This window comes from Artemia franciscana, chromosome 2, assembly GCF_032884065.1.
Source record: "Artemia franciscana chromosome 2, ASM3288406v1, whole genome shotgun sequence".
In the NCBI taxonomy this organism is placed as follows: Eukaryota; Metazoa; Arthropoda; class Branchiopoda; order Anostraca; family Artemiidae; genus Artemia; species Artemia franciscana.
Window position 1 is genome coordinate 51514007 of NC_088864.1, and position 27815 is coordinate 51541821.

The window sequence follows — 27815 nt, forward strand, 5'->3', positions numbered from 1 at the left end:
GTATAAAATTGAGACGGAAAAGAGAAAGCAAGCCAAATAAAAAGAATTTTATTCAAGTTTTGAATTTTATTAAGAATTTTTATTAAGGAATTTTATGTACGTACTTAATTTTATATCGTTTTAAATCGTACTTAATTTTAAGTACGATTTGTTAAAAATTAATTGCATTTTATGTTAAAAATGAAGTTTTTTTTTTAGCAGTACTTAGCCATTATGAAATAGCCAGACCCCTAAATTAATGGAATATAAACTTATTTGTAAATACTATTTGTTTAAGATGAAGTGTAATTTACGGTAGAAATAATAATTTTTAACTGTTCTTAGCTATTATGAGATACCCAGGTCCCATAATTAAGGGCTTATAAACCTATTTGTATATTTGATTCATGCAGAAGAAAGTATATTTTATGAAAGAAATAAAAAAACTTAAATGTCCTTGGCTATTGCTATATAGAAAGACCCCTAAATTACGGGTCTATAAACTTATTTGTAATTACAATTGTATAATTGAAGTGTTTTTTCTGGTAGAAATAACAATTTTTTAGCAGTCCTTAGCTAATACGAGATAGCCAGGCCCATTAGTTAAAGGCCTATAAACTTATTTGTAAGTATGATTTATTTCCAGTAAAGCATATTTAAGGTAAAAATATATATTTTTAGCCGTCCTTAGCCATTAAGAAATAGCCAGGTCCCTAAATTAAGGACCAATAAACTTATTTTTAAGTACGATTTGTTTAGAATGAAGTGTATTTTATGGTAAAAATTAAATAAATACAATTTTCTTCTTCACAAAAACTGAAAGTAAGGAACGGCATTAAAACTTAAAACTAACAGAAATTATTGCGTAAATGAAGGGGGCTGCCCCCTCCTCAAAACCTCGGTCTTTACGCTAAAGTTTTTCAGTACTTTTAAAAAAGCCATTTTATTCTAATTAATGTTTTTGTGTTTCAGGAATCATTCTTAAAGAATCGGGACACAATTCAAACTTTAGCGTACAGATGGATTTCCTGAGGAGAGGGCAACTCCCATCATATTAGTAATTATTACTGCGTGTTTTAAGTTTTAATGTTGCTCCTTACTTTCAATAGAAAAAAACTTGTTTTTTTTTATTGAGTTTTGGTTGTTTTAAATAATTCCAGGAAATCTGATCCCACCTCCACGGACGGAACCCCCCTTACCATAGAAATATCTTCTATATAATTCAATCCCGGTTAAAATCTACCCCAAACAATTACTCTTAACCACTCCATGCTTAGGATTGAGACGGGAAAAAGAAAGCAATGCATACAAAAAGATTTTTGTATGGGAATTCTGGCAAATTTCCACAGTCTGTAATTTCCCCTGACAAGTTCACTCCCTGGAAACTTCAACCCCATAGAAAACCCCAAGCAGAAAATTCCCCCTCCCCCTGAAAATTTATACATGCATCCTAATAGCAACTACTATTGTAAACAATAGATACATTTTATAACTTAAACACCTTTACCCAGGGGCTGTGGAGGGGGCGGGTCATGTTATACTCAAGGGCATAGTTTTTGGGCCTTTCAACTAGGATGAAGAAAATGGCTATCTCAAAAAATTTATCGCATCATTTAAGAAAACAAAATTTGGCAGGGAGGTTGCCTAGCTGCCCTCCAATTTTATTGGTCAATTAAAAAGGGTAGTAAAACTTTTCGGTTTTCTTGAAAAAGATTTTCTTGTCATACATTTGCGGTGGCCATCTTATTACCCCGTATTATATTCAGCTGCCTGTCTGATTTGAAAGTCGTGACCAATAGTAGTAGTTGCGATAACAATCTTAAACAATTGATTTTAAGCGTTGAATGGGGTAGTTTTTTGATGCTGGCTTCTTTTTCATAGTCAAACATGGAGAATTATTTAAAATATCTGTTACCTCAACAACACCACCTGATACTGAAAAAGTGCCAAATCATGGACAGTGCAATAGATTTTATAGATAGCTATAAAAATCTTAAGAGGATTGATTTACCTGTACTGCTTGCTGGAACTGTAGTAATAAAGAACAGTCTTCAAATTAAAAACTTCGGTAGGAAAACCAACTCGATTCTACATTTTGAGTAATAGGTGGGGACGAGTAAAAGAAAGTAGATATAGGAAGGAGGTCCGAGTAGAATCCTTCTTTAAAAACTTTGATCTTGTGACTGACAAACGAAGCAACAACATGATTTAAGTTAAAGTTGAGGAGATTAGCTCAGTATATGAAGTTATCCTTCTTAGGCCACTTTTTTAAGAAACCTGACTAAAAGCTTGCAGACAGACGCAAATCGTGAATCAGATTGTTCTTGTTATAATTTGTAGGCATATACATGTTAATTACAACATGAGCTTCAACCTTTGCTGAATCAACCTTTTAATCAGGGTTCCTTAAGTAATAACAAAAAAAAAGTTTTTTTAACAGCAAGTAAGGAGCGACATTAAAACTTAAAATGAACAGAAATTATTCCGTATATTAAAAGGGTGGTTCCCTCCTCAACACCCAGCTCTCTACGCTAAAGTTTGACTCTTTGTTGCAACTCTACTTTTTAAAACAATAATAAATACATAAAAGATGAAACTTGTATATTTTAAATCAGCAAAATCAGTATATTTTAAATTTCTCAATTTATTTTCTTGACTCAGGATGCAATTTATTGGTTGAGTAGACTTCAGGAAGAGCAGAAGAGCTGTGATGAGCAGTAAATTCGTTTAACAAAGAATGAGCAAAAAATAAAATTAGTTCAAAAATGTTAAGGGCTCTATTTCTTTTAAAATGTGAAAAAGAAGAAGAAAAAAGGCATAAACAAGAATTTTACAGAGAATGAAGCGAATTTAAGGTTGAAAGCCCTTGATTTTTATTTTAACTTTACCATTACAAGAAGCCTGGTCTGTTGCAACGCCTTTCTCTGTGAAAATTAAGGCTATCACACAAAAAGACGGCAACAGTGTACAGGCTCACACAGTTAGTTTTTACTGCGAAATTTACTGCTCAGCTACTGCTTAGCCTAGAAAAGAAAAAGGACGTTAATCGATTAGAGATAAAAGACATGTAAAGAAGTGATAAAATAAATAAATAAACAAAGAACAGATCATTACTTTAAAGGAGCAATTAGAATGGGTCATCGGGTTAAGATCATAATTCTGACCCGGGTGCAAGGAAGACTACAAACGCCACTAGTCATTTTTAGGCAATCTTTTCAATTAACCTATTATTATACTCAAAAAACTGTCATTGTATCAAGTATCAAGATTCAAATCCTATTGCATTCGTTGTTTTTCTTTGACAGAATTTGGAGTGTTGTCAAACAAAGGAATCAATTTTTTTCCTATGCAAGTTTTTGCATGCTATTTTTCTGAAGTCCTGTGGTTTTAACGCTTCAACGTAATTCGACATTTCCATTATCCTTACACATCTAAGCTTCAGCCCTACCAATCCACCCAATTTCCTTAAAAAATTGGTTTTTTGAAGATTGAAAAATAAGTTGAAAATATGCCAGATAAATAAATTTTATTTATTGCAAAATAAAATTTTGCGAAAAATTTTACTATTGCGAGATAAAACTTGCAAAAACATATTTTTGCAAGTTTCCCATTATCACCTCAAACCCCTAAAAAAATTTAGTGATTCTTATTTTACGACAAACAACAAGATGATTTTCTTCACTTTTGAAGTTTCAGGCAGCTAAATAATCCTCGAAACGCACTGAAACTTTTCTACGTCTACAGTGTCACTGGTGTCCTTCCTTTCTTCTGTTTCTCTCTCCTCATTTGAATAATTTACCACAGATGATAAATGAGACCCAACAATTAGAGCAAATTCTGTGGATGCTGTTGAACATGTAAAAATCAGCTAATGGTTTGTACATGCCTTTATTATTCTTCCCTACTTGTGTTCAGTTCTTATTATAACTCAGAACTTATTAAAAACGGTATTTCCAGAATCAGCAAAAAACCTTCTTTTTTTTCACTAGTTCATTCATGTAAACCAGTTTTAAGTTCTAGAAATTTTTTCCGATCCTACAGAATTAAAAATGTTCACTTTTCTACTAAATTGATACGAGATGCAAAATGGGAATAAAACTTTCTCACAAAGAAAAAGGCTGTTTATTGTACTCCAAACTCGATGCGCAACAGATGAGAACCGATATTTCATTCTGCCGCTATTGGTATGTAAAATTGATTTATATTAAAACAAATTAACTTTTTTAACAAATAAGAGAACTTTAATATAAGAACCAAAAACTTAAACTTTAAGGAGAAGCAAAAACTTTTGTGATTTGACTTGCATCTCAATGTTGTCCTTTTCATAAGTCTTGAACCCCCCCCCCCCCAAAAAAAAAAAAATGATACCAAGTCTCTCCATCACTAAATTCACAAACTGAACAATTTCTTTTATCAATTCTAAATAAAAATGAATTTAGTTTACAATAGCTAGTGAAATCCAGAGAAAATAGCTTTTTTTCTTTTTTGGTAAAGTGATAATTTTTCTCGCTTGTGTGAAGTATTATTGTGTTTACGTGCTCGTCTATAAATTCACCTTAATTTGGTCAGTCAATGGTGAGTCAATTTGGTCCAACGTCTTATATTCTTGTTGAAAATTATGGACTGAATTAACCCCCAGAAACTCTCAAAAATTCAACTCTAACACTCAAGCTGCTATTATAGTAATATAGATACGCGATTCAAACAGCCTGGGTACACATAGATTCTGTCGTTCTAGATCCCTGCTTCGAATCGGTAACAGATTCTAGTAAACTGACTGTGCAGTATTTCACAGATCGTGGTAAAACGAATATTACTGCGCGAAATAAGACGTCTCGTTGAATTGAGCCATGCAACTTCATTCCATAGACACAGACCTCAGGGACATACGACATCCAATAAATCCACATAAATGCAAGTGTTTTCTCGAGAAGAGCTACACTGGGTCTTGGTACATGTGTCATCATTGACTATTCTTGTACAGTCTGTATTAGCAATTAATAACCTTTAAATGCAAATTTTTATTTAAATTTCTATTTCGTTTTCAATTTGGCGGCTGTCTTATATATTATCCTGAAAATTTTCATCTATACTTTTTATGGCACTTGGTATCTTTCATTTGACATGTAGCTATCACAAATTCTGTCGGTTGGTCGGTCTGTCTCTCCCGGTTTTCCTACTTTAGGCACTTCCAGGTAAGCCAGGACGACGAAATTTGGCAGGCATATCAGGGACCAGCCCAAATTAAAGTAGAAATTGGCTCCGACCGGCATTAAGCCTCTGATTTTCCTCAGATCTCATATTTAAAATCCCGACCAGATCGGTTGACATTGGGGAGGGTTGGAGGGGAAACCGAAAATCTCGGAAAACGCTTATAAATGTCGTAGATTCACGATTGACGTAACCGGACTGGTTCCGCTCTCTTTGGGGGAGTTAGGGGGTGGGGTGCTTTAGCGAGTTTGGTACTTCTGGATGTGCTAGGACGATAAAATTGGTTGGCGTGTCAGGGAGCTGCACAAATTGACTTGATAAAGTCGTTTTTCCCGATTCGACCATCTGAGAGGCTGAAGGGAGAGGAAAAATTAGAAAAATTGAAGTATATTTAACTTACGAGTTGGTGATCGGATCTTTATTAATTTTCATGTTCAGAAGGACCTCGTGGTTCAGGCTCTAATTTTAAATTCCGACCGGCATTAAGCCTCTGATTTTCCTTTTAAAGCAATCTATTGATTCTTAGAATTTTGCTAGAGCTCATACCAAATGAGCTCTTGGCTCTTTCAACCCCGTCACAAGGGTCATATGAGCTCTTAGCTCTTGTTTATTCTTCTTCCTACACTGAGGACGGAAGTGGACATCTCTGTTCTCAGAAACTATTTAACCATCGTATTTTTGAGGGGGGCTGAAATCAAGGTCGCTAAGAGATTGACCAGGGTACAATTGACAGAATTTAAAAGTTTCCGTCGATCCTTTTAATATATTTATAACACTTCGCTTAAGAAATCAAAAATGTACAAAATCTTTCGGTGGAACATATATTCATTCAATATATACATAATTTTAAAAATTGAAAAGTAATTTTAAATGGTGATTTACATATAAAATAGGTTTTATTTTTGAAAATAAAAATATAAAAAAGAATTTTAGATAATAATAGAAACTTCCTAACATACAAAACTGAAAAAGTAAATCTCCCCAAATTTAGGTACTCTAACCACTTATGCCATATGAAAGTTTTATTTTTGTTTTTAAGAAAAATGTTGGTCAGAAATTTAGCTCTTTTTCACGTTAATTTATTTTAATACTTTTAAGGTTATTTCCAGTAATACAATTCTTTCTTCCTAGTGTAAGCAACAAGGAAAAGTGTAAGGGAAACAGTGGTGCCAAATGAGGGTATTTGCCCCCCCCCCAAGATGTTTGAAAAATGGACTTCGCTGGTGTTTTCATTGAAGTAATTAAATGAAAAAAAATATGCCTTCCCAAACGTTTATTCGCGAGGGAACAAATCCCTCGCGAGTAATTTTGATAATTGACAACATTGTTGGGATATAGTTCAACAGAGGTATTGGTTTGTGTTGAACAAATTATATGGCAACGACGTTCAATTTTGTCTATAGCTTTTAGACAATTTTCTCTTGTTTCTGAACTATAAAAGAGAATTCATTATATTAGATTTTAGGATTGAAGATAATGCTTGTTTATGTTAATACATATGGGGAACGGCACTAGAGTACCGGGTCACTTTGCAAATTTCCCCCTTCTTTGTGACAACCATAATAGCCAAATAAGAAATAACTAGTAAATAAGTCTACATTCTTTTATTTCCAAGTATTTGTTCAAATTCTTTCCCGAATTTTTCTGAGGGTTAAGGTATTTAATTCCTCTTGCACAAGACTAATAAATTCCGCTAGGAAGTGCTGATCAAACTTTTTAAAATTTCACCCCATTTTCCTTATTGGTCAAAGTTAAAATGTAAGGCGGGTCTAAATCAACCAATGAAATTCATTCGTAGCTAAAGCTTAGCTAAAGACATAACAAGTGAATTTTATATTTTTACCGACGGGAAAAGAACCCGACGGGTTAATGTGATTATAATTTATGCTAAAAAGAATCTACAAAAAAACTTAAGTTACTTTTTTTCATTGTTGTCAGTGGTCTTTAGATAAATAACCGCAAGAGATTTTTTTCTCTCTTAAACTTACAATTTCTTCTCGGAAATTTACATATGTTCCAATACTCCCCTCCCCCTTCCAGTATTCATAGGCAGACTTTTCTTGCTTACTAAATGGCCAATGGAAAGTAACAAAAAAAGATTCTATTTCTATTTCTCAAATTTTAGAATAATATTAGATATATTTTCCAGTAAAAAATTACAAATATCATCAACACAACATAATTCACTAATCCATAAAGGCTTTACGTCCTGAAAAGGGGAAAGAATATGAATACTCGTAAAACACTAATAAGAATTAAGTAAAAAATTATAATAATTCAATAAGAGAAAGAGAGGGAAGGATAGATATTGTTGAAAACGTTCGTTTCCCGACGGCTTTTGATAAGACAAACATCAAAAGGCTGTTAGAATTGGAACCGATGACTATTGGGAGACAAGTTAAAAAGATACAAATTTTCTTCTGAAATTTATATAAAGTGTATAATATTCCTGCTCCCTCTCATGGAATATTTTTCATGTCTATTAAATAGCAGGGGGAGCAGTGAAGATGTTAAAAGTACAATAGCTAAGGCTCGAGTGTTTTTTCACAGTTAAAAAAAAAGTTTGGAAGAATAAAAAGATAAATCTGCAAACCAAGATTAGAATATTGGAAGCTACAGTGATGACAGTTGTAAATATGGCTCTGAAGCATGGGCGCTCCGAAAAGCAGATGAAAATTTACTAGATATTCTCCAGAGAAATTGCCTACGGATTTTTCTGGGTACCCGGCTGACTGACTGTATTTCAAACAGTAGGTTGTACGAAAAATCTAGTTCAATCCCACTTTCTAGGGCTATAATGAAAGAAAGATTGAGATGGCTAGGCCACGTTCTACGGATGAAGGATGGCAGATTACCTAAGATTTCCCTTTTTGGTCAATCGTGTGGGGCTACACAGAAAGCAGGTCGTCCTTGTCTGGGTTGAGAGGATGTCATAAATAAAGATTTAAAGGAAATGGGAACTTCCTGGGAGGGTGTAAAGACCGAGGCTTTAAATAGATTAGATTGGAGGAGGAGCACGCGTAGCTGTGTTGGCCTCGGGTGGCTTGGTGCTGCAGTGTGTTATTAGTAGCAGTAGTATTAAATAGCAAATTGGAAGCAAAAAGTGTATATTGTACTTCCTGTGTCGAATCATAGAATAAGGAGAAAATATAAAAAAAAAACAAGCAAATATAATTCACTGATACCCATAGAAACTCTATCACCTTATGCCACAAATAATTATAAACAGCAGCTCATAAACATTCAATGGTTGTAATAAATAAATAAAAGAGAGCTAATAGAGAATTTTAGATCCATGGCGAGCTTATAATTCAAACAAAGAGCAAAAAGATTGTCTTATCGTTTTTTTCAATTATTGACCATTAAAACACTAGGTGGAGATATGCGCTGTTGGAAAACGGTTAGAGTTCATGATAACGAACTAGGACCGACAGACAGACCGACAGACCGAAAGAATTGGCGATTGCTATATGTCACTTGGTTAATATCAAGTGCCATAAAAAGTTTCATTTGCAGCTGAATTAGGAATTGTACTATTATCTATTATATAATTAGGAATTGAACTACTATAAGTTCAACCTAATGCCCCGCTCTTTATGCTAAAGTTTTTTACTGTTTTAAAACACACACACACACACACACACACACACACACACACACATACACACACACACACACACACATACACACACATACACACACACACACACATACACACACACACACACACATACACAACACACACATATATATATTATATTATATTTCATATAATATATTATATATAGATATTATATGAAAAGTTTTTTAGTATTACATTCAAAAGGTTCATGGACTATTTTTGACATAACACCTTAAATTGGGTATTCTCGTCTTACACCACACTATCGTTCTATGACGAACAAATAAATTTTCAAGTGGGGATAAATCCATTTATTTAGAGTAAAAAAAAGTCCAGATACCTCTATCGCATATACAGTGATCTTCATCAGTAGAATTACTACTGATGAGTCAGTTATCGATAATCAGTAGAATAAATCTACTGATGATGATCGCTGTATATGTTAACATGTAGCTTAAATCACTCTGTTTTGTCCGTTTTGTAGGTCAAGCTTTATGTACAGGTTTCATTGAATCTACCTTGAACTGACTCTCTCCCTCTCCTATGAGACCCCCTCTCCTATATAACCCCCCCCCCAACAAGGATAATTTTTCATGGGGAAGGAAGTTTCCAGGGGGAAATTTCTCAGGGAAAATTTTATACCACGAGAATTTGGAGGAATTCCAATAGGAAATGCTTCTTATGTCTTGCAATCTCATAACCTACTTAATTTTACGCATGGAGATATTAAAGGTAATTGTCCAGGGTAAATTTTCACCACGATTGAATTGTTTATAGAATATATCCTTGGCGAGGAAGGATTTTTCAGCGGAGGAGTAGTCTGATTTCTATCAGAAAATAAGTTTCTGATAGAAAGTAACTGAAAGTAAGGAGCAACATTAAAACTTAAAACGAACAGAAATTACTCCGTATATGAATGAAGCTGTTCCGTCCTCAACGCCCCGCTCTCTACGCTAAAGTTTGACTCTTTCTCTCAACTTTTTAAAACAGTAAAAAACCTGATGATTTCTTGATGAAGCTTATATATTTAAAATCAGCATTTAAATTCGATTCTTTTGATGTAACTATTGGTATCAAAATACCGTTTTTTACAGTTTCAGTTACTATTGAGGCGGGTTACTCCTACTACAGTTCGTAACCACGAACTGTTTGAAAAAAGATACAAGTTTGATTTTTAGAAACCTGTTGCATACAATATACTATGAATTTCATTGATAGTGTTTTATGCAGTTTTGTATCAACCAAAGAGCCACAGGGACTATTACGAGGTGGGAGGGGGGAAGAGAAGATTTGCTTTTATAACAGAACAAATATGATGTTTTGGAAAAAGAGTAATAGGGAATCGAATGGCGTCATTTCTTTCTCATGTTTCCTTCAAAAGAACCCCTCACCTTCACTATTATCACGCTTTTTATTACAAAACCTGACATGGCATTAAATTCTATTTTAATCCCTTCGCGACCACTTTATAACAAATTCATTCTAGCTAATGAATTTATTCATTCTAACTAATGATTAATGAATAATAGATTCATTCTCTGAAGTATTCTACATTAAGACGAACATATATGGTAAAGAATTAACTCCTAGGATTCAGACAGGCACCAGAGTCATTCAAATAAGACATAATCCATATATTCTATATTATTTTATATATAAACATGTATTATGTCTGTCTGTTACACTATCTTCTATAAAAATAACTAAACAAAAAAAAAAAAAAGGAGAAGAAAACAAAAAAAAAGAAGAAAAAATAAAAAAAATCAATAATTACATTTAACATTTGGAGGAATGTCAAAATCTTTTTGGTTTATTATTTATTAAGATAAGCAGAAGTATAGTCTTGTAATGATACCATTTTCAACGGAGTCTAATTAACAACTAGTAAGTTTATCTTTAAAATGGTTTTGTACATAAGATTAAGCTTATCCATAACACTTCAAAGAGCACTTTTAATATGTGTTTTGGCGTTGGAAATTTTTTTTTATTGAAAATGCTTATTCTCTTTTTGTTTGTAAAACGCCACAGAATTTATTATATATACCCCAGAATTGGAATAAGATATTTCAATCTCTTTACTTTTATATGAAGGTTCGTCCGCTCCTCAGTACCTTGTTCTTGGATGTCCTTAGGGAGAATATGAGCTTGGGATGGGGGAATAGGCGCCCTCTAATCTTTTTGGTAACTTAAAAAGGGCACTAGAACCTTTGTTTTCCATTTGAAAGAGCTCCTTTCTGATCATATATGACAATTGGATCAATACAATCAACCCTGAAGAAAAATTATATATATATATATATATATATATATATATATATATATATATATATATATATATATATATATATATATATATATATATATATATAGTTGGTGGGGGCGAAGCCCCCCCACCAACTAGGTGTTGGTGGTCTAGGTGTTTCCGAACCAACACCCTCAAAGAGAGTGGATTCAGTCCGGTTATGTAAATCATGTATCTAAGACTTGTGCTTATTCTTCCTACCAAGTGTCATCCTGATCCGTCGACTCTAAGTGTTTTCCGAGATTTCGGTCCCCCTTGTCCCAACTCCCCCAATGACACTGGATCCAGTCGGTATTTAAAATAAGAGATCTGAGTTACGAGATCCTTCTAAATTTGAGATATCGTTAAAATCTGATCACTCCCCCAAAGAGAGCGAATCCGTTCTGGTTAAGTCAATTACGTATTTAGGACTTGTGCTTATTTTTCCCTCCAAGTTTAATCCGATCCTCTCTAAGTGTTTTCCAAGATTTTAGGTTACCCCTTCCAACTCTCCCCAGTGTCACCAGATCCATTTAAGATCACCAGATCTTAAATAAGAGCTCTGAGAAACGATATCTTTCTAAATGTCAAATTTCATTAAGATCCGATCATGCGTTCGTAAGTTAAAAATACCTATTTTTTTCTAATTTTTCCAAATTAACCGTCCCCCCACTCTCCCCAGATGGTCGAATCGAGGAAACTACTATTTCTAATTTTATCTGGTCAGGTCCCTGATACGCCTGCCAAATTCTATTGTCCTAGCTTATCTGGAAGTGCCTAAACTAGCAAAACCGAAACCGACAGAATTTTCGATCGCTACATGGCACTAGGTATTTACCAAGTGCCATAAAAACGTACAAACTTCAAAAATATTAAATATGAACTTAGAGCAGTGTCCTCTACAATTCTCAATTATAAAGCTATTACAAATCTTTGACAAGATTCAGACATACCTTCGATTTAATTGCGACAAAACAACTGTACAGGAAAGAAAAACACGAAGTATTACAATTTGGAAACACAGCTCAATTTCTCACGGAAAGACCTGTTTCTCAGCTACCGTCAATGTTAAACTTGTAGTTACATTTCAGTTCAAGTGCTTGAGCCAAATAGTAAGAAATCTTCAAGGTTTAGATTCAGATTAGTTTTTTTAAAGATAGAGCAATATCAGCTGACAATATACCAAACATGACCTACAAAATAAGGGAACATACACAGTAATCTTGACCACGAGAAGTTAGACAAGATCCGAGAGCACCACATTCACGGCCGTTTTTGGAGAAAACCTGACAGTGGTAACCCAAAGCTAGAATAACTTTTTATTGTACTTTCATCTTCAGAGGTTTCCATCTCTAGATCAAAGGTGACTAGTCACTGTACAGGAGACACCGAATAATTTACAAAGCTTTAAGTTTACGACTTCAAGCTTCAGATTTAAAGTGTCGATTAAAGGTCGTAGTACCTAATACAGTGCCGTTTTTCATAAAAAGTAGCTTTGAGCAGTTCCAGAGAGTTATCATAGAGCTATATCAGCTGACAATAAACCAAACATGACCTACAAAATAACGGAACAAACACAGTAATCTTGACCATGAGAAGATAGACAAGACCCGAGAGCACCACATTCACGTCGTTTTTGGAGAAAACCTGACAGTGGTAACCCAAAGCTAGAATGATTTTTTACTGTACTTCCATCTTCAGAGCTTTCCATCTCTAGATCAAAGGTGACTAATCACTGTACAGGAGACATCGGGTAATTTACTACAAAGCTTTAGGTTTACGACTTCAAGCTTCAGATTTAAAGTGTCGATTAAAGGTCGTAATACCTAATACAGTGTCATTTTTCATAAAAAGTAGTTTTGAGCAGTTTCAGAGAGTTGACCAGATGCCTCAATTCACAAAGAGAAAATTGCAAAAAAATGTAGCCAACTCACCATATCATGGAGCCATTGAAGTAGAAAATCTCTCATTGATGGGGATCATCTTCTTCTGTTCTCGTCAGCTCTGTTATAGCCAACTGCCAACCAGTATAAGATCCTTTGATTTCTTCGAAGTACAAATTCACCTGATTATAATACAAATTAATTATGGAAACGGGCCAAGAGAGAAAAAAAAGAAGTATAAAAAACATATGTAGGTACTGATTAAGTTTATCGTTTATGTGCCTCTAAAAGTGCATGATATAGCAACACCTGAAATAAAACAATTATAATACCATAAATAAGAATAGATTAATAAAGTGAAAAAAAAAATATATCAAACTTTGTAAAATGAAAAAGGTTATGGCGAACTTAAAGAAGTTTACCACTGCATTAAGTCCCTCACCAGTGTAACACAATAAAGTGTTTAACAAAGTAAACTCAGTGTAACAGTGTTTACAAGTGTGTAAAACATTAAAACACAATACATAAAATATTATGCAGCAGTTTTTTGCCTTGTGTTCGTGTTTCAATTGTCTTTAAAACAACAACTATAGTTTATCAGATGTGAGGTTCTTTTTTCCCTTTGTTTTGTATACCATTTTAATTATTTCATTAGTTTATATGATCCTCAACTATGAGTTAACTTGTTTAATCTAATTGTTGTTGTTTTTTATCTCTATTTTGTTTCAAAACTCTTCTTACAACAAAATTTTCTGTTTGGGACTAAGTCCCTAACGATGTCCTGTTTGGGACTAAGTCCCTAACTTAGTCCCTAACGATGTCAGCCCTTATGTAAATGAGATCGTCTTGAGTGTTGTACAAGTAATTCAGGATGTAAGTAAGAATTTTAATGATTCCGTTTATATATTAAGACGAGTTCTCGCATCTTTCAGATGTAAGAACGCTTCCCCTTCTGAGCAAAAAAATCTGATCCATTTCGATATAAATCAATTGAGGCAAAATTATGAAACATATAATGAATGTACTTGTTAGCATTTTTCTGATAGTGCTTTAGACTAAAAATCTTTTATTTTAATTTTGTAATTAACTGGTATTAATCTTATTCCATGTATCGATTTGTCGCTGAGTATCCTTATCTGTGGCTGAATTTGTTGCTTAAATAATAATTCACTTTTTAGAAAAGGTCGACTTTAACTGTCAGGGACTAAGAAAGTTGTTCAGAAAAGTAGAATTTTCTTTTTTTACTTTTAAAAAAGTAAAAAGACAATTAAAGTAAATTCAAATAGTAATTATACTTATTATAGATAGTAATTCTTTAAAATTTCCAGCCAAGCTTATTGAAAATAGTATATACTATCAATAAACATGTTTGTACGCAACATATGAAATTACACTACCTCAATATACCTCTGATTCTAAAAGAGCAAATGTCTTGGCAATAAATGCCAGCCAGACGGGATCTAAAATTTGAAATGAATCCACCCAGAAAAAAAAGCCGGCTACATAAAGTTATCTACTTTCTTTCAACTTATGGCTGCATAGATCACTTCAGTACTAAGCCGTAATGGAAAAGGGTAGTATAATTTCTGGTAAAAAGGGAAAGTATAATTTGCTACCCCGTCAAGGGTAGCAAAGTAGCAATGCTACTTGGCAGTTTTTGAATTTGTTGGCAAATTTTGTCTGAAAATACCATTTTTATGTATAAAACTCTTTTTGCTCAAAGATTAGCTGTCAAAACACAAGTTGTGCTCTTAAGCGTCGGCAACTCTTGGAATACCGTTGAATTCTGCTACTGGCAGCTTTGAATCTTTGTTAACACCTGGCTCTAAGCTTTAGAAAATAAGAGACGCTAACATTACACACCTTTTGCACTTTTTATGTCGAAAGTATAACAGTTCAAAATAAGGATGGAACCTTTTAATCGACAGTGAAGAGATATTTACTGCTGATGATGAACACTGTATATGTGTCCGAAATATCCAGTGAAAATTTTTATATTTGTTCACATCGATTAAAAGGTTTCATCCCTATTTTGAACTGTTATACTTTTGCCATGGAAAGGCAGGGTGGTCTTCAAAGTTATCTACTTTTTATGTGAAATTATCATTAAACTTTAAAGCAAAAACAGTTTATAATTATCCGATTTAGATAATTAAAGACAATTTAGATAATCAAACATGATAATTTCTTTAAAGAAACGTAAAGGCTATCCCAAAGAAATCAAGCTGATTTGCTTATTGATATGATTTTCGATATATTGGGGTAGTACTACTATCCAAGCTTTCATTTTGCAACATATTCTGCGACACTATTTCTTCGTTTCTTCGTTAATCAAATAGAATAAGGAATATTTTTTTTTCAATCTTCGTCTATGGGAATTGCAATAGTACCCTTGCAATGCTTCCCAGTCTTATCACGCCAGAAATGGAACAAAGAGGGTCTCTTTGGTGCCCCATGGCACTTTATGATGGAGTTATTAAGATGAATTTACAATAAGCACATAAATATAAGTAATAATTTTTATGAGTCACTGAAGATCTCTCTATGCTGGTAGCCCTGGCGGAAAAAAGAAGTAAAAGAAATAAATAACGCGAGTTTACTTTTAGCAAAAGCAAAGAGCAACAATAAAACACAAAACGAACAGAAATTATTCAACATATGAAGGGAGCTGCTCCCTCCTTAGCTCGCCCTCTACAGTGAAAGCATTTGTGAGTACAACAAATGTAGTCAACGGGGTTTATGCAAGTGTTAAATTCACCGATTGCCTTTTAAAACATTGAAGTGAAAGTTTTGTTGTTTAAAGTAAACGTACATCAATAAACAGCTCCATTCGTAAGGTATGGTGAAAAAAAACAGCTTTTTAAACCCATTTCACTTTCACTTTTGCTGTAGTAGGGAACAAAAAGTCCGGAATAATTTATATCGTTATTTAGTTTTAATACTATTTTTTATTTTGAACTAAAAAAATGTTTTCATCAGTTTTCTGTCCGTTTTAATACGCTACACAAGGTTGTCCCACATTTGAGGATGGCTAGCACCCCCTCAAACCAAAAAATTTAAATACAAGTTTAGCTTTTGCAGAACAATGCTTTGAGAAAGAGCTAATTTGGTTTATTTGCTTTTTTAAATAATGTATAATTGTCCAAAATGAACCACCGTCTCCACAATGAGAGTGAAGCTTTAGCCTCCTTAGTGATCATACTGCAGGCTTAACCCTATATTTCGTCCCCCTTGAAATGTTATTTATTACTAGGAAATTATTGGTATTACAATCTAAAGAGGTTTAAAATGAGGTCACCATACTAACGATATTTTAAAAGGCGCAAACACTACATTTTTCCTCCTTAGGCTCCTTAAAAAGTTAATGTCCTTAGTTGCATTGTTTGAGAATTTTTCTCTCTTGAAAACTTAATCCTCGAGGGCATCTGTCTTGTTGAGCAGCCTGGCATTTCAAATGGATTTTCAGTCAAAATAGAGGCAGTCCAAAAAAAGGTGTCTAAGAATTATCTTAATTGTGAAGTCCATTATATCTCCCTCTTTAGAGAGCAAAACTGGTAACCTTCAGGGAACGGAGAATAGAAATGTTTTGCGTTTCCTCAACAGTGGCCCTCATAAACCTAGAAAAAGCTATTTGTTAGTCAAATACCCCCTCCCCCCCCCTACTTCGACCTCGTCTCTCTTGTTCTGCTTTAGCAAAAAAAAAACAACCTTTTTTTACACCAATAAAATTTTCCATAGAAAGGCATAGAAGTACTTTTCCCCGTACATCGTTGATATGTTGTATATGTCCTCTTCCTCACCCCACTCCCGTTTTGCCACTCATGGCATAATGTTTATATTTTCAACTTCGAAATTTTGTATTTTTATTCACAAGACAAAATTGTCTTTGTATTTTATTTCCTTTACAAATTTTACCAATCGACTCCGGTGTGCAAACTCTGCCCATATTGGCTTGTGATAGGACGTTAAAGGCTACTTTTGAACTTACTCAACTAGTCTATTCCTTCAGGATCAGTTCTGGGATTTCACAGGACGCTGGCATCAGAATTTTCGAATAAAACCATCGGACAGAAGAACACACAAAATAAACGCAAAATAATTATTATCGCTTGAGATTTCAGAAATAACAATACAAAAGAAAATCCCCTGAGACACCCCGAACTTATAAACAGAACTATAAATAAATGCATTCTTGGTTCAAACTTTCACGACGAATTCATTGGTAAAGACATTTATCTAAAAAGGTAAAGGTAAATGATGCGGCAATAGATCCTTAAGGTCCAAACCAGCGGTGCTGATCTCCATCTCAAGGCCCTTCAGCCAGGAAGTACAATGGGGGGGGGGGGGGGGTGAGGGCCAGTTATCCTATGCTTTTGCACACCCTTCCTGTTTACCTTCCCCAGATTTCTCCTGGTACCCATTTAGAGCTAAATAAAGACATTTATCTAAGTTCAATCCACTAACTAAAGTCAAACGAGAAATTGAATTTTTTTTAACAATTGTGAATTTATACAACAACCTCCACAAAGCTCATTTTTGCCATATCCCATTTTATTACTTGACCTTTCTTTTTGGAAATTCCTTACCTGTATCGCTCTGATCTTAAATAAAAGAAGTTCAGATCATTATTGTACTTCCAGACACATAAGCAGCGAGTTTAAGGGGGGTGAGGGGCAGAAAATATACAGAAATTTGCGAAAAAATTTGAATGAAATCATTAAAACTAAAAGATTATAGGAGTAGAAGAGACATTTTGAACGGGGAACGTCATGTTGTAAATTTCGAACATGATAAGCGAATCTCAAAAATCACAGTTTAGGTATATCAACCTTCATACAATTAAGATAACCACATAAAATAATCAGCATAGTCGTCTTTAGTTTTGCGAATCAGATTTACAAACTGAATCAAGCTTTGGAGCTTTCCCTTTCCAATGGAGCTTTATCTTTTTTTCCTTTGCCAATGAAAATGACAGAAAAACCATTTGCAATGAAAATATTTAACCAAAGGTATTATTCGAAACCGGGGGGGAGGGGAGGGGGAGGAAAGAAAAAAAAATTGGAGGAAAAATATTCCTTTACCCCCGCCTCCCTTCTTGAAACCACTGCCTTTTTTCTTCCCAAATTCACTTTCAAACAAGATCATCTTAAATTTGAATTAATCAATGCCTTAAGTTTTAACATTAATATACAAAATTCAGCGAAATAATATAAGAAGGAGAGAGGAAACAAAAAGAAGAAAAAACGCTCAATAGAATACATTTTCAAGTGTTTAGGGAGCTCAATCTGAAAACCCACAACAGATAACTTACTCCGGTTGCATGAGAGCCATGAACATCTGCAAGGGTGATCCCAAATCTCTCCCCTTAAAATGCTATTTTAAAGAAAACAGTCTTCTATAAGAAAAACCAAAATATACAAAACAAGGCTGCCTTGCAAAATGAAGCATAAATTTTCTTTTTTTTTCTTTTTCAAAAATTCACTGTTGAAAAGTTATAAACATCTAACAAGATGTCTTAAGTCAAGCGCGCTTATTTTTATGTACCCTTTTAAATATATATATAACTTTTGACTAGAACATCCAAAATTTTTTTTTAAAGACAATAATGGTTCTGTTTCATGCGGAGCACAAGTTTACAACATTTTGCAGAATTATCATGAAGGCCGTATCCAGGGGGAGGAAGTGTTAGGGGGTTTGAATCCTCCCCCCGAAATGTTTGTCTGACTCATAAAAATGTAACAAAGATGATCAATTTTTGATGCGTTTTTGAAGGTTCTTTTCGTAAAGTCCCTCCCCCCGAAAATTCCTTTTATACATCCTCCTCCCCAAAAAACTGGATACATCCCTGGTTATTATATCAAATTCTGGAGCCACCCCTGCTGAAAGCTTCTTGAACAGGGGATCGAGAATCCTTATAAATCATTTTTTTAGTCTCTCAAAGCCGAATACACACTTAACAAAACCTTTCCGAAAATTCATCTTTCTTTATGTAGAGAAGATACAATATCTAGTATTTATTTAGTCACTATATTCATAATCCATGAATTCTAGTATTCATAACTGTCGATTATTTAGTCACTATGAATAATACTTACGTATAGAGTTTATTCAAAAGGTCAATGCCTTGACTGTACTGTTTCCAATATTTAGCATAGTCACTCAATAGTAACCAAAACTAAATCGTCAGTCGAAAACATGACGTCAGTCGACACACACACACACACACACACACAGACACACAGACACACAGACACACAGACACACAGACACACAGACACACAGACACACAGACACACAGACACACAGACACACAGACACACAGACACACAGACACACAGACACACAGACACACAGACACACAGACACACAGACACACAGACACACAGACACACAGACACACAGACACACAGACACACAGACACACAGACACACAGACACACAGACACACAGACACACAGACACACAGACACACAGACACACAGACACACAGACACACAGACACACAGACACACAGACACACAGACACACAGACACACAGACACACAGACACACAGACACACAGACACACAGACACACAGACACACAGACACACAGACACACAGACACACAGACACACAGACACACAGACACACAGACACACAGACACACAGACACACAGACACACAGACACACAGACACACAGACACACAGACACACAGACACACAGACACACAGACACACAGACACACAGACACACAGACACACAGACACACAGACACACAGACACACAGACACACAGACACACAGACACACAGACACACAGACACACAGACACACAGACACACAGACACACAGACACACAGACACACAGACACACAGACACACAGACACACAGACACACACACACACACACACACACACACACACACACACACACACACACACACACACACACACACACACACACACACACACACACACACACACACACACACACACACACACACACACACACACACACACACACACACACACACACACACACACACACACACACACACACACACACACACACACACACACACACACACACACACACACACACACACACACACACACACACACACACACACACACACACACACACACACACACACACACACACACACACACACACACACACACACACACACACACACACACACACACACACACACACACACACACACACACACACACACACACACACACACACACACACACACACACACACACACACACACACACACACACACACACACACACACACACACACACACACACACACACACACACACACACACACACACACACACACACACACACACACACACACACACACACACACACACACACACACACACACACACACACACACACACACACACACACACACACACACACACACACACACACACACACACACACACACACACACACACACACACACACACACACACACACACACACACACACACACACACACACACACACACACACACACACACACACACACACACACACACACACACACACACACACACACACACACACACACAGACACAGTAGGGTTTACAGACATCTCGGAAAGGGTTTAGGTTAGGAAACTGAAACTTTCAGGGATAGATCTACAGGCTAAATTATGTCCCGGGAAGGTATTTTAAAGTACCCAACATCCACTCTTTCTCCCTCTAGAGGGCCCTGAAATTTGCCTACATGACAGGTTTTATACCTATTGAAATTATGACAAAACAATATTTTACCTTAATTTTCAGTTAGGCTACTAGTGGCCTTTTCTCTGCTTTTAGTTCTGAAAATGCAATTCCTGTTATTTGAGTAAAATTTTGAGCCATATCAATGTTTTTTTTCAAAATTTAGGAAATGTATTTCCATAACTTTAAAAACTTATAAAATGGGAGTGAGCAAAGTTATGAAGCTGAAAACAATTTTGTTGTACTTCAATTAAGCAGAAGATCTATTTTGCAAGGTTTCACTTTTGTAACACACATATTTGTAAAGTTCATCAAAGGTCAGGGCCCTCTAGATGGAGAAAGAGTGGACGTAGGTAGTTCAAAATACCTTCCTGGGATATACTTTAGCCTGTAGACCCACCCCTGAAAGTTTCATTCTCGTAACCTAAACCCTTTCCGAGATAGCAAGAAGTCAATTAACTCGAATTTTACCGTTATCATTGTTGTATAAGGTATTCATAAAAATTCCAAGTAAAATATTATTTTTAGTTGAAGTCATTCAATTGAAAAAAAAATGTTTTTTGTAATAGATAAGTAGAAGGTGAGTACGTAATTGTGTGCTTTTTTCATATTTTAGGTTAGAATAAGTCAAACCAACATTTCCTGGCTACATCCTTGTACCATAAGTAGAAGGTGAGTGCGTAATTGTGCGTTTTTCTTCATATTTTAGGTTAAAGTAGGTCAAACCAACATTTCCTGGCGATATCCTTGCACCTTGTATACAGTTATTCTATGCGTTAACACAATCAATAGTGATTCTTGATTTTGCTTGTTTTATTACTGTAGTTGGTTTTTCAAGGATTAGACTTGTAGATTTTTTGACTTTGTTGCCATATTCGAAGTTGCCTCACTTCCAGTAACACCGTGGTATAGTTGGCTTGCTTACTTCTTGAAACCCACGCAAAGGGGGCTGTGATGCTTGCCGGGAATGCCATAGCAGTATTCATAATTTTTCTAGGTGTAAAGACCATTGACATTTCTTGGAAATAGGCTAGAGGTGAGAGCCAATCCAGAAAGTTGCTTAAAGGGCTATGCAAAGACTTTTGGGATAAAAAGGAACATAACTATTTTGGTTACAGTTGTTTCTCTTTTTCAATGAAATAGAATAGAATTAAACCTATTTTCAGCTCGCTCAAAAGATTTCTTGCCTAGACGAGCAACACAACAAAATCAATAGCACTTGTAGTTTTTAGCATCTCTACACCACTGGAGAATCTTTCAATATTCTCATTCTGATTTTTAGGATCCAACTAAATTAAGGCTCAAACACCCGACTCTAAGAAAAAACAAGAGCTAAGAGTCCATATGGCATTTGTGACGAGGTCGTAAGAGCCAATATTCAAGAGCTCATACGGTATGAGCTCTAGCGAAATTTTAAGAATCAATAGATTGAATTAAAAGGAAAATCAGAGGCTTAATGCCAGCCAGGACTATTAATAAGAGCTCTGAGACACAAGGTCCTTCTAAATATCAAGATTTATTCAGATCCAATCACCCATTCGTAAGTTAAAAATATTCAATTTTTTTTCTAATTTTTCTTTTCCTTTCAGGATCCCCAGACGGCTGAATCGAGGAAAAACGACTTTATCAAGTCAACTTGTGCAGGTCCCTAACACACCAACTAGTTTTCATCGTCTAGCACGTCCAGAAGCACCGAACTCGCCAAAGCACTGGAACCCTTAACTCCCCCAAAGAGAGCGGATCCAGTCTGGTTACGTCAATCACGTATCTTCGACATTTGCTTATTCTACACACCAAATTTATCCCGATCTCTCCACTCTAAGCGTTTTACAAGATTTCCCGTATCTCCCTCCAACTCTCCCCCACCCCAATATCACCGGTACGGTTGGGATTCAAAATAAGAGCTCTAAGACAAGAGGTCCTTCTAAATCTTAATTTTTATTAAGATCTGATCAACCATTCAAAAGTTAAAAACGCATCATTTTTTCAATTTTTCCTCTCCCTCCAGCCTCCTAGATGGTCAAATTGAGGAAACAACTATTATCAAGGCAATTTGTGCATGTACCTGGCATGCTTACCAACTTTCATCATCCTAGCACGTCCAGAAGCACCAAACTCGTCAAAACACTGAAGATATCCCCCAAAGAGAGTGGATCTGGTCCAGTTATGTCAATTACGTATCTATAGCTTGTGCTTATTCTTCCCATCAAATTTCATCCCGATCTCTCTACTCTAAGCGTTTTCCAAGATTCCCAGATTCCATGATTTTGTTTCCCCCTTCCACCCCATTATGTCCCCGGATCCGATTCGAATCGTAATTCGAGCATCTGAGACATAAAATCTTTCTATAAATCAAGTTTCATTAAGATCCAATAACCCATTTGTAAAATAAAGATACCTAAATTTTCACGTTTTCCAAGATTTTCGGTCTCCCCTTCTACTCCCCCAATGTCAACCGGATCTGTCGGGATTTAAAATAAGAGCTATGAAGCACAGGATCCTTCTAAATATCAAATTTCGTTAAGATCTGATCACTCGTTCGTAAGTTAAAAATATCTCATTTTTTAATTTCTTTTAAATAACACCCCCGCCCCCAACTCCCCCAAAGAAAGCAGATCGGTTTCAGTTATGTCAGTCACGTATCTAGGACTTGTGCTTAGGTTTCCCGCCAAGTATCATTGTGATCTCTCCACTCTAATTGTTTTCCCAGATTTCCGTTACCAAACTCTCCCCAATGACACTGGATCCGGTAGAGATTTAAAATAAGAGATCTGAGTTACGAGGTCCTTCTAAATATCAAATTTCATTAAGATCTGATCACTACTTTGTAAGTTAAAAATACCTCATTTTTTCGATTTTTTCAGAATTAACCATCCACCCCAACTCCCCCCTAAAGAGAAGATCCGTTCCAGTTATGTCAATCACACATCTAGGACTTGTGCTAAGTTTCATCTTGATCCCTCCACTCTAAGCTTTTTCCACAGGTTTAAAATAGCGACGAAGACCACACTGCCTTTCCATAACAAACAAATACAACGTAGACAATAGGGAAAATTTCAAGACAGTGGAAATTATTTCTGTAGATATTTCGGCCCTATGTCCAAGGGCCGTCTTCAGCACAATACAAGAATAAGAGAGAAACTATATATATATATATAAAAGAACTTAAATCAAATTGTGAGGATTAAAACTGAAGGATTAAAAACACTTTTTAAAAACATTTTTTAAAAATAGCCCTAGCATCCTTACTTCAACGAAGTTCAACCAGGACTGGCAAAAAAATGAAATGAGAATATAAGCTCATTCAAACTGGTGACTTCTCTTTTCATGATATATATATGTATATATATATATATATATATATATATATATATATATATATATATATATATATATATATATATATATATATATATATATATATATATATATATATATAATTCAATATATACAAAGATTGCATAGTTATTGTTTCTAGTTTTGCTGTAAAGGTTGTAGGATTTGCAGAGTAAATGTTTGCAGTTCTGCTCTCTTTGGGGGAGTTAGGGGGTGGGGTTCAGTGCTTTGGTGAGTTTGGTGCTTTTGGATGTGCTAGGATGATGAAAATTGATCGGCGTGTCAGGAAGCTGCACAAATTGACTTGATAAAGTCGTTTTCCCCCAATTCAACCATCTGGGGAGAGGAAAATTAGAAAAATTGAGGTATTTTTAACTTACAAGTGTTTGGTCAAATCTTAATGCTTTTTGACATTTAGAAGGACCTTGTGACTCAGAACACTTATTTTAAATCCTGAACCTCATTAAACTTCTGATTTTCCTTTTAAAGAATCTATAGATTCTTAGAATTTTGCCAGAGTTCATATCATATGAGCTCTTGGCTCTTCCAACCTGTTACAAGTGCCATTTGAGCTCTTAGCCCTTGTTTCTTTATGATTATGGTCAAGCCATAATAAAGTCAAATTTTTAGTAATAACTAAATTATCCAGGAGTGCAGTGCAACTGGGTAGTCCTGTCATTAGTTTATTCAATTGAGCTTCTTTAAACTTCCAAATGCATTTTTATGATTGGTCAATTATGGAAATGATTTAGGTTTCCGTTTTTGAAATTAAAAACAATATAGATTTTGAACAGTATTTTCACTGTGTGAGTAGAAAAAGAGTTGAATAATTTCCTAAGCCAGAAACTATCACGAATCACTTAATTCTTAATCACAGGAATATTTTTTTGTCCTATTTTAGACATGATCTCAGCCAATAGCTGTTCAGCCATTGAAAGCCCAAATGCCATGAATAATCAAACTCCAGACAATGAGGTACACAGACCCAGAGGTGGAGCCAACAAGGCACAAAAGTTTAAGTAGCAATTGTAGTAAAATTCAATACTACTACTAATAACCCTCTGCAGGGCCAAGCCCCCTGAGGCAACCAATAATACACAATCCTCCTCCATCTGTATCTATTCAAATCCTTCTGCTTTACACCCTCCCAGAAAGTTCTAATTTCCCTTAAATCTTTCTTTACAACATCATTCTACTGCAACTATGAATAACCTGCTTTTTGCTTAGCTCTAGGCAAATACCTAAAACATGAAGAACAATATAGAATTTCTCAAGATAGCAGAGAACAAATTAGAACAAATATTTTGGCCCTATGTCCAAGGGTTATCCTCAGCAATACAAAAATATAGGACTGTATCAAGAAAAAACACAATAGGATTAGAATCCTATAAAAAACACAATAGGATCAAGAAAAAACACAATAGGATTAATAGATCATTGGTCAACTGCTCTACATAAGCAAGACACATATTACAATGAAGACCACACTACCTTTCTATCACAAAGACCTAGAACAAGAAGAACAATAAGGATATTCACATGCTAATCCTATTTAAGTTTTTTTTTCTTATATATTTCTGTATTGCTGAGGACGGCCCTTGGACATGGGGCTGAAATATTCATTCTAATTTGTTTCCCATTGTCTTGAGAAATTCCCAATTGTTTTTCTTGTTTCAGGTGTTTGTGATGGAAAGGCAGTGTGGTCTTAGTTGCTATTTGCATCTTGCTTATGGGGGAGCAGTTGACCAACAATAGATTTTACTTTTTTAGTTTAGACAAAAACATTATCCTGTAAGTTTTTTCTTCTTATATATTTAGGCATTCCTGAGATGATACATCCTTTGGACATAGGGCTAAAATATCCATTCTTCTTGTTTCCATCAGTCTTGAGAAATTCCCTATTGTTCTTCTTGTTTTAGCTGTTTGTGATGGTAAAGCAGTGTGATCTTTGTTGCTATTTACTTAGGTCTAGATCTATGATTCCCAAACTTATTTGACCAACCTCCTCTTTTCAAGAAAAATTTTCACTTGATGCCACCTGGATTTTATATTTATTTCAATAGTAATTAATAAGGGATATAAATATTATTGCATCAGTAAGAAGAGGAATTAACAAGCAAAAGACTAATTTTTACAATTATTATAATTTTACTATATAAATCACCAAATGTCTTGAAAAAAATCTTTATCAAATATAAGTCAATTTGTAAATTTGTTAAGCTAGAATAAGTTAAAATAAATTAAGTGAAGATAAAAATAACACTAAAACCATGTTAACAAATAATCAAAATTTTTAAATCTTACCTTAATTTTTTATCTTAACTCTTAGCATATTATAAGTGTTACCATTTTGACAGATTGGGTCTGTCCAATACTTGGTTTGGGTGTCCAAGATTAAAGTCTTTTATCCCAGTATTAGACATGTTGCAATCCAATCAAAGATTCTGTCCCAGAATAGGCAGAGTGATACAAGTGACCCAGTATTGGTTGTCTTACCCTAATGTTCATTTTGATAAAATTCTAGCTTATTGAATTTAGGCTATCTTGGAATGGGGTTTGGTTACAAAAATTAAATTTTCAAGGATGGGTCTAAAGTCTAAAGTATATCCCAGGAAGGTATTTTGAAGTACCCACCTCTACTCCTTCTTTCTATTCTATACCAATTGAAATTTTGACAAAATAACATTTTATCTTAACTTTCAGTTACCTGTAGGTTTTTCTCTGCCTGTAGTTCTCAAAAATGCAATTCCAGTTATTTGAGTAGAATTCTGAGTCAAATCAAAGTTTTTTCCTTCAAAATTTAGGAAATATATTTGCACATCTTTAAAACCTTAAAAATTGGGACTGAGCAAAGTTGTGAGGCTGAAAACAATTTTGTTGCGCTTCATTCAGTAAATTTATAGCCAACAGTATAGCTGACTTCCATATAAAGTGAATAGACCACTCAATGCCTTTTATTATGCTCTTTAAAAAAGTAATAATTGCTTCTACAAGAAATTCAGATTTAAGCACTTTTTGAGCTCTTGAAAATGACTAATTTTCAATTAGAGCATGACTTATTGCTCATTTTCTGTAGATTATTACTACTTTTTATCAGCACAATCTTTTCCATAAAAAAAATAATGCTACATTTTCTCAGTGCTAAAATTATTTATAACAAGGTAAGTTTAGGTTAAAATGTGCTTAGATCTGGATTTCTGATTGAAGCAATTATAATATATTCATAAAGAGCATAAAAAAAGCATCAGGTGGTATTCTCACTTCATATGAAAGCCAGTTATACTATTTGCTATAAAGTTACCCTTCATTCGAGCAGAAGATCTATTTTACAAGGTTTCACTTTATGACACACATATTTTTAAATGGTCATCAAAGGTCAAGAACCTGTAGAGGGAGGAGTGGAGGTAGGTAGGCTACTTCAAAATACTTCTGGGATATTCTTTAGACCCATTCCTGAAAGTTTCATTTCCCTAACCTAACCGATTTCCAAGATAATCTGAAGTCAATAAACTAGAATTTTACCTTCATTTCAAGCAGTAGAACTAAGTTTTAGCATCAATTACTAAAGAGCATTTGTCTATACTGACATTTTGTAACTTATTTTAGTACTAAAATGAACTTGAGCACATCTTTGACTTGCAAGAAATACTAGACTCTAAAATACAAGAAAGTACAAACATTCAACTTACATAATATGATTTAGAAAGATAATTTCTGCTCCCACCCCGCCATTTTCTTCAATATGAATTGCTGCTAAGTGATTAAATTGAAAC

The 27815-nt window shown here is 34.8% G+C and overlaps 1 long non-coding RNA gene across 1 annotated transcript; it reads right to left on the reverse strand.

Annotated features, from left to right (window-relative positions):
- Positions 1–2559: 2559 nt before the first annotated feature.
- On the reverse strand, positions 2560–27815 carry LOC136043332 (uncharacterized). The gene is made up of 3 exons (XR_010621586.1): positions 27732–27815; positions 13028–13158; positions 2560–3002 (listed from the first exon to the last, which is right to left on the reverse strand). It is a non-coding gene; the product is annotated as an uncharacterized LOC136043332 (long non-coding RNA).